At 42.0% G+C, this 15,545-nt stretch overlaps 1 non-coding gene across 1 annotated transcript; it reads left to right on the plus strand.

The window, feature by feature from the left end:
* Positions 1-7,013: 7,013 nt before the first annotated feature.
* On the plus strand, positions 7,014-7,121 carry LOC130512157 (small nucleolar RNA R71). The gene has a single exon (XR_008945717.1). It is a non-coding gene; the product is annotated as a small nucleolar RNA R71 (small nucleolar RNA).
* Positions 7,122-15,545: the final 8,424 nt, after the last annotated feature.

Here is a 15,545-nt window from a genome sequence, read left to right on the forward strand (position 1 = left end):
GCTCAAATTACCCAGTAGAGCTTACTCTCTCAAATAAGAGGTACAGCTTAGTACTTAGGGATCGATCACGAGGAGCTAGGGAACCAATTAAATAAAATCTACTAATCAATCCTAGGCAAGGTTGGTTTATATGATGAGAAATGAAAAATAACAATTCCTAAAATGAGCAAGGCAGTTGCTCTAACTAACAATATGAAGGGTTGTTTAATGGGATAAAGAGTGCTAGACATAGGGTTTCTATTCAGGAATGGAGATTATAATCTCTATAAATGCTTTAAAAGTTGCTTGCATGATACTATAGATCTCAGCCGCTTAACATATGTAGTGAGTACACTGGGTAAAAATCTAGATCTCTGGCCACACCTTTCGCATGATGACACAGAAAAAGAGTCGGTCGATACCTTTGAGATATCGAGCGATACACCTTTCGCGGCGCCGATCGATTCACCAGTCGGGTATCGATCGACGGCTTCTAGATCTGCCTAGGCGCGAACCGAATATGACCACAAGGTCTCAAGGAGGAACTGTCGTTCTTCTCAACGGGAAACAGGCATCACTCAAATGGATAATTCAAGATAATCTAAAGATCCTAGTGATCTATGTTCTAGTTAGCTAATCTAAAACAAGCATAGGGTACAATCCATTTGATGAGTATCACAACTTAGCAATTATAGTTTGGGGCTAATCCCACAAACCTATTTAAACCCTAGATCTAACAAGTAGACTACTCAGACATAGCTAAGCAATTCATAACAATAGATAGATGAAAGAATTGCATAGATAGAATAAAGTAGAAAATACAAAAGGAGATGAGAAATCTCTCCAATCTCTCTCAAAAAAATAAAACTCTAGTCTCTCTCTCACACTCTCTGCTTGAGGTGTTAAAAGAGCTTCAAGCTTCAAAGGTTTCAAAACTTGCCGTCAAAAAACTTAGCAGGAGTATTTAAGCATTTCCATTAGGTTAAAAACTCGTCAGGGGCAATCTCGTAATTTGGTGAAGTCTTGGTGAAGTAGTCGGCTAAACCATTTCGTCCTCGATATCGATCGACAACACTGAATGTGTATCGATCGATTATAATCTTCTAGTACTCGGATCTTCTCGGCTACATCGATCGACAACTCAGGATGAGTATCGATCGATTATAATCGCAATGTTGACTTCCGACTTAGTCTTGAATGGTCAACTCGGGTGTATCATCTCTTGTACTCCAAAATGCTCCAAAAACATCACTTTCCACAAAATGCTCCTGAACCTGAAAACATACCTAACATGCTAGAAAACAGATTAAATATATAGTAAAATACTAGTATACCATGGTTAAAAACGGGTAAAATCCATGGTATATCAACTCCCCCAGACTTACTCCTTTGCTTGTCCTCAAGCAAAAACAGTAGTCTTTGGAAAAAGTTTGGAAATAGCAGGAACTCAAAGATTCAAATATATTGAAGTCATCACTCTATGGGTTTGCAATTCATGTCTAAACATCCTAATCACAGAAGTTCATCATGCTTATCCTAGCTTAGCAACCAAACTCATCTAGTCAACAACTTAGCAATTCTCATCTGACATTCCCCTCTACTAACCTCATTTCTTAACATAAATAAAGTGCAGGCTTTACCTTGGGAGTATCGATCAAAGAACACATGGATTCAACTCAAACAAGTATCTGAACACACAGGTAGTCTTCTCTGATCCCTTCTCCCCTTCCTCCTCTTCACTGAATCTCTTATTAGTTCAATTTCAACAGGTTCGATGCCACATAGGTCATCTAGTCCATCTCATTGACATTTGCATTGTAACTCATACAATTTTGACAAAGTGTAGCGAATAATGGGGTCGCAGGAATCACTCTACCCCTCGTTTCCACAATGTGTGATCATCCTGAGATTTAGAATACTGGGGTCGCAGGAATCACTCCTACCCCTCTGCCTCTCAAGAAATCATTTCAATCTTTTATAACATAAACTTAGATCTCGAGATGCCGAGAGAGAGAAGGAAGGGAACCAGAAACACACAGACTTTTTACCTTCCAGACTTGTAAGAGGATTCCGATCCAGTGATATCCAAGCCCAAGACAAGCAAATAAGTCAGTATTAGTGTTGGAGGTCAGCTTTGGTTCCTTCAAACAATCTTAGCTAGTGAATATAGATAGCAAGTTGATCCACTTTAGCATCTTTAGTACTATCTGCAATCAGTAATCTAGAATGGTGCTAAAGAGTGGTCAGACAATCAAATATAAAATCCATCAATGTTCCTATTTAATACTTATGCGAAAAATAATTTGAAAAACATTTAATAAAAACCAAAATAAAAACACATATTAGTAAACTCCCCCCCCAGAACTTAAATTACACTGTCCCAGTGTAACACACCGGTGGTGAGGTAAATAAAATAAACATAATTAATTAATAAACAAGTTAGAATGAATAAACCTGATCGACAAGATGTCGATCGATTCGTAGTGGTATACGTCGATCGTTAGTAATGGTCGTGTGGTGTCGAGCGATATGAATGGTGAATGTCGGTCGATGGAATAATCATTCTACTGGATCTAATAAAAACTGCAAAATAAATTCGAAAAAAGAAAAATAAAAGCAAAAAAGAAAAAAAAAAAAATAAAAAAAAATAAAGAAAAAAAGAAAACTAATAGGGTTGCCTCCACACTCAGCGCTTGGTTATAGTCATTTAGCTTGACTGTGGTAGGTGAGTGACTCATGGAGTGCAGAAACTGCTGATACCGGACAGCAATCATCAATCTTGTGTCTCCTACTATTGAACCATGTGGCGACGAAGCTTCTGTGGCATCATCCGCTTGTAGTTGCTTCTTATCTATCTGGAGGACTGTATCTTGAAGTTTCCTCACAGAATTCTCGATGTATTCGATTTTGTCAACTTTCCTGTCGATGGTCTGGTAGGTATGTACGGACAATAATTTCAGCTCACTCTGTAATGCATCGATCCTGTCTAGAATAAACTGATCTCGGTCTGCTAAAGACTCGGTGTCGATCGATGCTACGAGATGCGCGTCGGTCATTTCGCTGAGGGGTCTGTCGGTCGACTCAACATCCATTGTGTCGATCGACTGTGAACACTGCCCTTGGTACTGCAGAGCACGTATATTGCCCTTCATATGGCGAGTAGTTCTGCAGAGGCTATTAAACCGTTCGTTAAAAGTGTAGTCAATTGTATCACAGGTCCCGTTGAGTCTCCTTTCCATAGCATCCATAGCCTCGTACAGCTCATGTTTAAGTTCATCAACTTCTGCTGTAGTGCCTGCTCTCTTCGCTGGTGGTGGCTTGCTGTCGATCGATATTGTCTAGACCTATCGATCGATGGAAAAGTAGCATGCTTAGCTCGGTCGTTCTGGCGAAGTGTGTCCAACTCTTTCTGTAGAAGATCGATCCTCTTGCTTAACCATTCGACATTGTTGTTGAGAGGGCTGTAGACGTCTTCAATCCGTGTATTGATGTAAGCAACCTCCCATTCATCTTTCTTAGGTAATGAACATTCTGGTCGGTCCATGGATGTAGTCTTGCCGATGTCGATCGATGGTACAGGTACTCTGTCGGTCGATACTGGTGGCGTAGCCTCTTTCTCAAGCATGGTCAATATGTTTCCAAGCTCCACTCTTATCTCAGCCATATCATTCTGGAAGTCCTTGTAACTGACATCCAAAGGCTGGAAAGTGTCTTCCACCAATGTGTGCACGTTTGCCTCAAGGTGCGCCTGAGCTCTCCATACATCAGTCACCATATCATCCACCTCCTCTCTACTGTAGGGCACTGGTGGTGGTGTGTATGCATGGTAAGGGTGTGTGTGTATTGGAAGTCGTAAGCAACCTTTGTGAAAAAGGGATGCTTTATCCAAAAGTCTCTTTACTTGCTCCTTGGTAACATGGATGATCTCACCATCAACTCCTCTAGCATAGCCAAACTCATCTCTGTAGACACCATATTCATCCTTAGCTTCCCACTTGAATTTCCTGGATCCATCAGTATTGAAGGCACGTCGTCCAAACTCCAATCATCTGTCGGGCGATCGGACTCTTGGTCTGTAAATCGATCCGGGATATCCGCCGTCGATCGACGGTGTTGAAACGATGTCGATCGATGGTGAATGTCGAGGTTGACCGAAGTGTTGAGGAATTGTGTCCTCCCTCGTGTTGGTGTTGTGGTTGTCCTGGACGTGATGTAGGATGTCTGGATGGCTACGTTGCTGTGTGAACAGGTTATCTGGTCCATTAGCAACTTGGAGGATGTCTGCTATGTCCTCTCTTGTTATGTGCAGGACTCTTCCATCCCTAGCCCTTGCATAGCCATCTGTGTCCCTGAAAATTCCAAATTCATCAGGTGTTAGTGAAACGTTCTTGATATCGTAAGGTTCATGAGATCTCGGTTGAGCTCTGTTGAAGGTGTCGATCGATGGGTGTGTGGTGGTGGCGATCGATGGTGCACGTCTAGCTGCACGGTTGGATCGATTGAACATGTTGTTGCAGTCTTCCATTGATGTATCTCTGAATGCTGGAAGCTGCTGGGTAGAAGGTGAAAAGTTTTGAATTTTCGTGGCTTGAGTTGTCAACCTTTTATACCCATGTGTTGCCCTAATTGGTGTAATTCCGATTTTGTCCTTTAAGTCGTCCGGATTAATATCGATCGATATTATACTGGCAATTTCGATCGATCGACGATGTCGTTTTGCTGGATGAAGTAGATAATCGATCGATGGTGGGCGGTTGATGTCGATCGATTGTGGGAATCGAATTGCAAATATGTCATTCTCCAAGTAATTTTCCCAAGCTCTCTCTTCCCAATAGTCTGCATCATGTTCTTCACTGTGGTCTCCACTGTGGGAAGAGGTGGCTATATCTACTGCAAAACTCTCATGAAATCCGCTATCCGCCCAACTCCTTACTGAGTAATCATCTTCCTTTCGGTTGGGTGGGATGTCGAAATTCGGGTAGCAATGATCTGGTAGATCGAGTTGATCCTCTGGTGGGTCTCTGTCGATCGATGATCCATAGTTGTTGTCGATCTCCTCCGACTTGCAAGTGTCGATCGATGACGTCAAAGTACTGTCGATCGATCCCGAGTACTCTGTCTCGTACTCGACTTCACAATGACAAACTGCGATGATACCAGTATCATCTTCCTTTACCACTAATTTGGCTGGTTGTTTGCCAAGCTTGACAGGGTCGTAGTGGATATCTGGATCTATCATAGTCAAGCACATCCTGTTGGTGTTCATGTCACATATGGCTCCTACTGTAGCCATAAATGCTCTTCCAAGTAAGAGGGAAGAGTTCCAATTTAGCTTGATGTCTAGGACATGAAAATCCCAGGGACGATAGCATCACCAATATGTACCTCCAGGTCTTTGACGAAGCCTCCAGAGTTTCTCTGAGAGTAATCCACGAAAGTAAAGATCTCTGGTGAAGGCTCTACTTGCAGGCCCAGATGGTCTGCCATGACCTTTGGTAAGATGCTGACTGATGAACCAGTGTCACATAGTGCATGAGGAAATTCAATCCCTTGTACCACACAGGGTATTGCAAACTTCCCAGGATCACTCTTCTTTAGCAAAGTAATAATTTTCCTCATCTCTTCTCTGACATTGTCAAACCTTCTCCTAATGTCAGTTTCAGTCTCCCTTGTTTCTCTGAAGAACATCTACAATCTCTTTGTGAAATAAACCTCCTCAAAAAGTTTCTCTGGTGGGGTTCCGATAACTCTCTTAGTGAAACCATCAATCTCCTTTTCATTAGCTTCCTTCTTAAGGTTCTTAGGAATCTTCTCCTTTCTACTCCTTAACCTTCTTCCTTCAGTTTCCTCTGATGCAGATGTAGTGTCTGAAAGGTTACCAGTTATTTCGGTAGGGTTAGCTTGTGGTTTCGGTGTGGGTCTGAGTGCATTGATTCGGTTGCTGTCTATCGATGGTAGTTGCACTCGGTATGTGAGAGTGTGTGTCGATCGATAGGTGGAGAATAGGGTCGATCGATACGGTTCTCTTCTTTGTGTCGATCGATGAGTGGCTCGTCTCGTCGGTCGATATCTTCGTAGGTGTGGGTGGGTGGGTATGGATGAGAAGCCGTGAATTCAGCATGTGTCAATATCCTAACCGCGTTGCAGTCTGCAAGCGTATCCGGAAAAGACATCGTCGATGTAGATCGATGTGGACTAGTTGGTATCGATCGAAACCATTGTGATCCACCGAGACTTAGTGAACTTTCAACTTCAAAGTCTCCTTCTTGTAGCTTCTCCTGTTTCACCACTTGCCAGAAATCATCATCTATGATAGCATTGACGTGGTGTTTCCTATTTCCTTCCCCTACTTCCTTAGAAGTTCCAATCCTTCTGATAGAGTCTTCAGTCTGGACAATCTGTGTCTCAAGTTTCTTAACTTGAGTGCAGATGGTGTCTATCCTCATGGTGAGATTGTTAAAGACAGAATCAATCTTCCCATTGAAGTCTACTGTAAGCTTCTGCTGACCTTCCAGAACTCTATCAATCATGGCATCAAACTTACTCTCCTGGGTGGGTGGCGGTGGGTTTTGGTAAGCTGAGTTGCCGTAGTTCCTTGTGTTGGTGAAGGGTTTCTGATACTGTGAACTCTGGTTGTAGTTACTCTTCTGACCACTGCCAAAAAATTTCTGTTTCCACTCTGGTTTCCATATCTCTGAAATCCAGTACCTCCAATGTAGTTCACATCTTCCTCTGTATCATCCTCTCTAGCCTCTCCTTATTCAGCTGAGCAGACTGGTTGCCCCAGAAATGCATGTAAAGCATCTATCTTGGCTCTGACTTCATTCATCTGGTCTTCCCCGATGGCTGCAACCGATTTCTTCTTGTCAGAGTCAGTGTTCTTGGTGCTGCTGCTGTTGGCTAGGTTCTCAATAAGTCTCACAGCCTCTATTGGATTCCTAGTGTTGAAGTTCCCCTCACTAGCAGTATCAAGAGCCATCTGATACCTTAAGGTGATACCTCTGTAGAAAGTGCTTAACAGCTGCACTTCATTGAATCCATGGTGTGGACAGTCTCGCTGGAAGAACTTGAATCTGATCCACGCGTCTTTAAAAGTCTCACTAGGCTTCTGCGCGAAAGTGGCGATTTTGCTTCTTAAGTCTTCAGCGCGTGCCTCATCAAAGAAATTCCGCAGGAAGGCGTTTTTGATGTCGGCCCAGGATGTCAGTGATCCTGTAGGTAGCTGCTTGAGCCAGTGCAAAGCTTTTCCAATCAGTGAGTATTTGAAGATCTTGCAGAGTAGGTAGTCCTCGGGGACTCCATCCATACGAATAGCAGCGATAAGATCCTCGAACCTCTCCAGATGGTCCATAGGATGCTCGTGTGATTGCCCAGAATAAGGTATCTGAGACACGAGAGAGTAGTACTGAGGCTTGAGCTCGAAGTTCGGCTTCTGAATCTTTGGAAGTCGAATAGCTGATCTGTTGGTGTAGTACTCGTCTGGACGGTTATAGTCTACCAAAGATCGTGTTTGAGCTTCTCCTGTAGCCTCAGCTTCAGGTTCAGGGATTATGTTTTCCTGTGCATCTAGTTTCTGACATGTTGCATTACGCAGATGACCATCTTGGTCATACAGGTTTCCATTCTCGCCCTGCGTGAGAATGACAATCGCGACCATGCTTCGCGGAGTAGTGTCGATCGATATACGGTTAGAAGTATCGAACGATGCGGATCGGCGAACGGTATCGGTCGACGGTGCTGTCTGAGTGTCGGTCGACTGTTGAACGTGAGTGTCAGTCGACGGTAATGCGGTTCTGTCGATCGATGCGGAGCGTAGGTCTTTGCGGATTGAGCGTTCCAAGTGTGCAGGATCCTCTGAGAATAATAGTTATTTCCCCTGTTGCTTCTGGTACTGCTGGGCATGTACCTGAAAAGACAAGAAAAATTTAAATAAGAAAGGGGGTAAAAGAAAAACCTAAGATTAATAAGATTAAATCTAATGGCGATCAAAGCTCCCCGGCAACGGCGCCAAATTTGATAGTGCTCAAATTACCTAGTAGAGCTTACTCTCTCAAATAAGAGGTACATCTGTAGTACTTAGGGATCGAATCACGAGGAGCTAGGGAACCAATTAAATAAAATCTACTAATCAATCCTAGGCAAGGTTGGTTTATATGATAGAAATGAAAATAACAATTCCTAAAATGAGTAAGGCAGTTGCTCTAACTAACAATATGAAGGGTTGTTTAAATGGGATAAAGAGTGCTAGACATAGGGTTTCTATTCAGGAATGGATATTATAATCTCTATAAATGCTTTAACAAGTTGCTTGCATGATACTATAGATCTCAGCCGCTTAACATATGTGAATGAATTACTGGTTAAAATATCTAGATCTCTAGCCACACCTTTCGCATGATGACACAGAAAAAGAGTCGGTCGATATCCTTTTGAGATATCGAGCGATACACCTTTCGCGGTGCCGATCGATTCACCAGTCGGGTTATCGATCGACGGCTTCTAGATCTGCCTAGGCGCGAACCGAATATGACCGCAAGGTCTCAAGGAGGAACTGTCGTTCTTCTCAACGGGAAACAGGCATCGCTCAAATGGATAATTCAAGATAATCTAAGATCCTAGTGATCTATGTTCTAGTTAGCTAATCTAAAACAAGCATAGGGTACAATCCATTTGATGAGTATTACAACTTAGCAATTATAGTTTGGGGCTAATCCCACAAACTTATTTAAACCCTAGATCTAACAAGTAGACTACTCAGACATAGCTAGACAATTCATAACAATAGATAGATGAAAGAATTGCATAGATAGAATAAAGTAGAAATACAAAAGGAGATGAGAAATCTCTCCAATCTCTCTCAAACAAATAAAACTCTAGTCTCTCTCTCACACTCTCTGCTTTGAGGGTTGTTAAAAGCTTCAAGCTTCAAAGGTTTCAAAAATTGCCGTCAAAAATACTTAGCAGGAGTATTTAAGCATTTCCATTAGGTTAAAAACTCGTCAGGGGCAATCTCGTAATTTTATGAAGTCTTGGTGAAGTAGTCGGCTAAACCATTTCGTCCTCGATATCGATCGACAACACTGAATGTGTATCGATCGATTATAATCTTCTAGTACTCGGATCTTCTCGGCTACATCGATCGACAACTCATGATGAGTATCGATCGATTATAATCGCAATGTTGACTTCCAACTTAGTCTTGAATGGTCAACTCGGGTGTATCATCTCTTGTACTCCAAAATACTCCAAAAACATCACTTTCTCACAAAATGCTTTTGAACCTGAAAACATACCTAACATGCTAGAAAACAGATTAAATATATAGTAAAACACTAGTATACCATGGTTAAAAACGGGTAAAATCCATGGTATATCAATAGATCAAACAATAGGAATAACTTACTCATATGTTTGAACATGAACCATGATATGTCGAGTAGAAGCTATCTTGACTTCATCAAGAACCAGTCTGTCACTCAGATTCTTTCCATTCACCAGTTTCATGTGACCAACATAATCTGCAAGAGTAAAAATGGAACTTAGTACTCTATATCCATGTAATCTATGACTGAACATAATATTCTATATACTAAACAACAGAGAACACAGAATTCGAACATAATCAACTAAGTTTGAGCATAACATGATCTAAAAATGGGTTCTGAACAATAAAATCCAATGACATCTTACCATAAAGGTCCCCTTTGAGGTCACATGCTGCTTCAAACTCTTCATATCCATAGAACCGGAACCGGTCTTCAGGAAACACAACAGCACTGTCCTTGAGATCGGAAAGGACAGAGTTCCAAGAGAAACTGATGATCACGTCTGGTTCAGCAACCCGGAACACATCTTTGCTCTTAGAACCAAAGAAATTAGTGAGTGTGTAAACGGAACCAGGAACCATGTGTGGCAAATAGGTCTCAATCCTTCCTGGTGGGATGAATCCTTGGATCACAGTACCCTGTTCATAAAGAAAAAGCAAGGACAGTTATTATTTTTATCGAGCAAGCAAAACCAGTAGTCAGACACATCGGAATAAACATGCTCGTCAATCAAAAGCATTTCTAGACCAAAAAGTGCCTTCCTGAGAGCATTCCGAGCCTCCCAGAAATGGTTCAGGCGAAACCATAACTCGCCTTCTTTTGGCCCGGGTTTGACATCTCTGAAGAACAAAACTTCATCACCTTTGTCGGAGGGAACACCGGCCACGCCCTAGGTTTGATCGCCACGTTGGAGCACACTATCCCCTTGCCGTCTGGTTTATTCGACACGGGATCGCCGGAGAAACCTTTGGCGGAAGAGACACCAATTCGGCCGGTATGTTTGCCCGGTGATAGTGCTCAAATTACCCAGTAGAGCTTACTCTCTCAAATAAGAGGTACAGCTGTAGTACTTAGGGATCGAATCACGAGGAGCTAGGGAACCAATTAAATAAAATCTACTAATCAATCCTAGGTGAAGTTGGTTTAAATGATGGAAATAAAAATAGCAATTCCTAAATTGGGCAAGGTAGTTGCTCTAACTAACAATATGATGGGTTGTTTAAATGTGATAAAGAGTGCTAGACTTAGGGCTTTTATTCAGGAATGGAGATTATAATTTCTATAAATGCTTTAACAAGTTGCTTGCATGATACTCTAGATCTCAGTCGCTTAACTCTCAGTGATGTCTCACTGATTAAATAATCTAGATCTCTGGCCTCAACTGTCGTATGTTGACACAGAAAAAGAGTCGATCGACATCCTTTAGAGATATCGATCGATACACCTTTCGCTCGGTGTGGGAACCGAAATTCGCACCGTCAATATTTCGTATAAATAAGGAAAGTAGGAAAACCCTAATTTCCCAGAAGGTCCCGGATTTCTGAGAAACCACACGTCAAGCAATCAGAACACGACAACAACGGAAAAATAAAATATAAATCGTAAAAAGAGAGCAAGAAGGATTTTATTCCGAATCTGCGTATGAGCGTTACAACAGCAAGGTAAAGTGCTTCGGCTACGAGAGCTGTCGGCGAGATCCCTAGTTCTAATACCCGAAGGTGGCTAAACCTAATTGAGTCGCAGCTCGAAAACAAAAACGAAAAGTTGCCTAAATTGCTCTAAGTGCTAAGTTGCTCTGGAAAAGTGATGCCTCTATGCCTCTCGCCTTGAACTCCTTATATACTCCCTCCAAGGTCGGTTTACGCTTCCCCCTTTTGCCCTTAAGCCGTCATAGTCGAAAAAATGGGAATATTCCATTTTCTCAGATCTTCATGATTATCTGCGGAAAGTTTCCATTTTTTCCGCGGAAACTGATGCTTATCCTCCAAGCATAAACCGTCATAAGGTTTATGGATTTTTAAGAAATCGTAAGTGGGCCACGAATCAAGTTTAGGACCCCTTTGGGCCGTATTTTTGATTTGAGACGTTTTTACGATTTCTCCGATAAGGTTAAGTTTTTGCGGTTTTATCGTAAACCAAACGGACGATTCCATTTGATCGAGAGATCAAGAAACGGATAGTCGTGAGTTGCGGAGAACGGCTATACGGATAGTCGAGAATGCATAGCTTTACGTCGTATCGTCGTTTCGGAAGACTTCGGACGTTTCGGAGAATGATCGATGTACGAACGCTCGATCGCTATAGCGACCGAACTTTGTCCGCAGCTCGGTCGCTATAGCGACCGAGATCTATCCGCAGCTCGGTCGCTATAGCGACCGAGATCTATCCGCAGCTCGGTCGCTATAGCGACCGAGATCTATCCGCAGCTCGGTCGCTATAGCGACCGAGATCTATCCGCAGCTCGGTCGCTATAGCGACCGAGATCTATCCGCAGCTCGGTCGCTATAGCGACCGAGCTGCATCCGAGGCTCGGTCGCTATAGCGACCGAGCTGTAATCGTAGCTCGGTCGCTATAGCGACTGAGCGTGGTTTTGTGATCCGTTCGCTATAGCAACCGAGCTCTCGTTTGTGACCCGATTGTCATCGCGATCGGGTTTATGCCGTGGTCTGAGGTCCGTTATCCAAGTGTTTGAACCTATCGCAAAGCAAAGATTCTCTTAGGATGCTTGTTTGCGGAGGTTTGGTCCTTTGATAACAAAGTTCCGTTTGACTTTAAGAAATCGTTACTTTCTTAAATCGTTGATTTCTCAAGTCGTTGATTAAGAAATCGTTGATTTCTTAAGTCGTTGATTAAAAAATCGTCGTTTTAAAGAATCGTTGTCTTAAAACAAGATTTTAAGGAATCTGCCTTGGAACTTCAAAGAGGCCGTTCTCTCAAACCGTGAGGACCCAAAAAACGATCAAGATATCAAATCGAAGCCCTTGCCGAGACGGGTCTGGTGAGCTCGGTCGCTATAGCGACCGAGCTTCGTACGACCCCTTGCTTGTTCAGCGATTGCCAAGCCGCATCCTCGTGGTTTAACAATATTTTGTTATCTCCGATGATCGTGTTTTAACGAGAACTTTGTTTAGTCGCGGAACCTTTTGCAAGGAGACGATTTTTAAGAAATCGAAGATCTAAGAAATTGTAGATTTAAGAAATCGTAGATTTAAGAAATCATTGATTTTCATAAATCGTTGGTTTAAGAAATCGTTGTTTTTAAAACAAGATTTTCCCGCAAGTTTTTCGTATAAGTTTTTCGTATATGTTTTCCTTGAAAACGTAGAAATTCTTAAGACGTATATTTTTATCGAATGTTTTGATACTAACTTCGTCGTCAACACGAACCATTGGAGCTTGTTTCGACGCTGCGGACAAATCTATTCAAGAATTTTATCGTAAAAATTAGTTTAAGCAATTTTTACGAGAATTATCTTTTTCGAGGAATATTTTCGAAAGTTAATTTCGTTGTGACCGTTTTTGACCCCAACAGTTAGCCCCCCAGCCCGTTAGAACCGTGGATCGTAGATGCAAGGTTCTAGCGGGTGATAAGAAAAGTTAGTCAAGTTAGGCGGAATTAACTGTTGAAAATGTCCGTTGAAAGTTGTACGTTCATTCTAAGAAGAGTGGAATCTTTATAAGATTGGGGCTGCGCTTGATGAAAGCTGCCTACGTACCCTTTGTCAAAAGGGATCAAGCCATTCGTAGTTCGTCTTGGAGTTAAGATTCTTATGACCTGTTTTCCAGTGAGACTATATTGTCTAGTTATGTGTAGTGAATTTCGAGCATGTTGCTGTCGATGGTATTTCGTATTGGACCTTTGTCGGCCGCAAGAGTAGCCACGGAGGCTGTTTATTTTGGCTAAGTTTGGCCTGTAAAAAATATTTTGCTCAAATCTATAAAATCATAGTTTTTATAAATCGAGAGAACTTCCGTTTATCGAAGTTAGAGGGACAGGGTGTGAGTTGTCGTCTCATTCCTGCCTCTCCGATGATCACCGTATCCATCGATTGTACAAAGCGAGATTTTTCGCGGTTTACTGATTTACGCGTAGGTTCGTGAAATGGATAAACTTAAGTGAAGAGACAAGTTTTGGGATCTCGTATCGGGTGTTGATACTATGTCTGTGAGATGTTAAGTACCAGCAAGGCTGGGTTTAGGGCAAGACCTAGGTTTACTTTTGGACTGAGGCTTTGCGATGACAAATCGGCTTTCGTTTTGCCTGTTTGCAATTTTAACCTGATTCGTACCGTTTTAAAATCTGCGAAATGTTATCGGCTTATTATGATTTGTCTGGGTACGAGTCGGAGCTACTTCCTTTACGAAGCACTCAAACGAAATTTTGATTTTCTTGTATAACGCGCTATGGTATCCTGGTCGGATGTAAGAGAGCCTACCCTTAGGTGGCTTGTCTGTTTAGGACGTTAGAGTTCGTTTGTTGTGATCAGCAACAACGATATGATGCCGTTTAGAAGGCATATGAAATTTTGGTCGAAAAATGTTTATTTTTCGAATGAGCACGAAGCGACGTCTCGCAGTGCTGCGACTTTATTTTTCTTTACGCCATAAGAGGATTATGGGCTTTGGCTTATGATTTGATTTATACTTTCGTCAAGTGTAAATGGTAGAATCCGAGTAGTCACTCCGGATTTTGATTTTGTCGCTTTGTCCGTATGCTACTTTTTAGCAAGCGTTTTTAGGTGTAAGCGATGAGAGACATGTGTCTGGATGTGATAATCATTTTGTGGATACTGGATCCGTTGTCATAGCCATTTAGTAGTTTGCGAATTGTTTTGAGGATTTTGGACCGAAGGGTCGTGTAAATTTACCAGGGAGAAGCGTCTAACTTCACTGTGTTTCGTGAAGTGTTGGCCTTCCGAAACTTGTTTTTGAATTTTTAAGAATGACTCGTATAGCTCTAGGAGCTTTGTTACGAGTGTTTCTTTTTATACCGCGTTTTATGGAGCGTATAGAACTTAATCGATTGATGATAAGTTTAAATCTTCCGTTAACCATATGGTTGTTAGGACTGAGTTTCGTTACGAAGAATTCATCGTATGATTTCTGATTCTGGGTTATACGACAAACTGCTTGCATAATAGTCACTTAGCGTTTTACGACAAATCGTGGATTGTTGTTTAGCCGTTAGCCGTTAAGCGGTTGGAGCGGTGGTCGCTCAGTAGTTTTGGATTGGCATGGAGGCTAGGTGCAGCCATATAGCCAGGGAAGTTGTTGGTAAAGGATCGTCGTAGAATATGTGTGGACTTGGTTGCAGGGTCATTTCCTGCTTCGCGTAGCCGGGGTAGTAAAAGCAGGAATCAGGAGCAAAATTATCTACGACTGATATCCGTTGTTTTATTTTACAAAAGAAAACGGGTTAACCATTCTTTCGAAGGTTTTTCTTTCTTTAGGAAGCAAAACGAGTGTGCCTTAGAATGCATGGCGATCGTTTCTCGGTTTTTCGAGAGACTAGGTCGGTTTGCATGTTCTGCCTGGAAAGTCAAGGAACAGTGGAACAAGACTGGAAAATTTGCCTAAGACTTATTTTCTAGACTATCCACCTAGGTTCTAAGTTCCCTAAATTCTACGGCAGTTTTCAAGACGTTTTCGTTCCTTTCCTACCAAATATTAAAACCTTGACGGAATTTTTAGTCAGACATACCTTAGTCCCATTGATGATTCGAGATTGCCCCTTCTTCCTTCTTCTTCTCCTCTTTTCTTCTGACTTTATCGAAAGTTTTTTATGCGTTTAGGAATGGCCACTTTCGATTCAGCGTCGAAGGATTTCGAAAAGTCAGTTACCGAATTACATATGAATTGGTTTTCGACTTAACGTGGCGGAATATGGTAAAATCACATTGTGTTTTATGCATCGAAGGAATTTTACGAAATCATTGAACCAAAGGGAGGAGAAGCAGACAAAGAAGGGCGTTTGGAAAGACGGGTCAATGGACAAGGCGTCACTCGAGTGAGGCTCTCAGTTCGTCAGGCTGCGAGCGAACTGGTTATGTTCCAGATACAATATTGTTTGGCTTTATGAATGATGTTTCGTAAAATATGGCCGAGCTTGATCTTACGAAAGCTGTTTCCTAAAGCGCTGTCGAGCTTTTATTTTTCGAGAGTTATTTCACAACTGCTACCGAGTTAATTTTACGGAAGTCGTTTCGTAAAATTGTTGTCGAGTTTAATTGTACAAAATC

This window comes from Raphanus sativus, chromosome 4, assembly GCF_000801105.2.
Source record: "Raphanus sativus cultivar WK10039 chromosome 4, ASM80110v3, whole genome shotgun sequence".
NCBI classification, from domain to species: domain Eukaryota; kingdom Viridiplantae; phylum Streptophyta; class Magnoliopsida; order Brassicales; family Brassicaceae; genus Raphanus; species Raphanus sativus.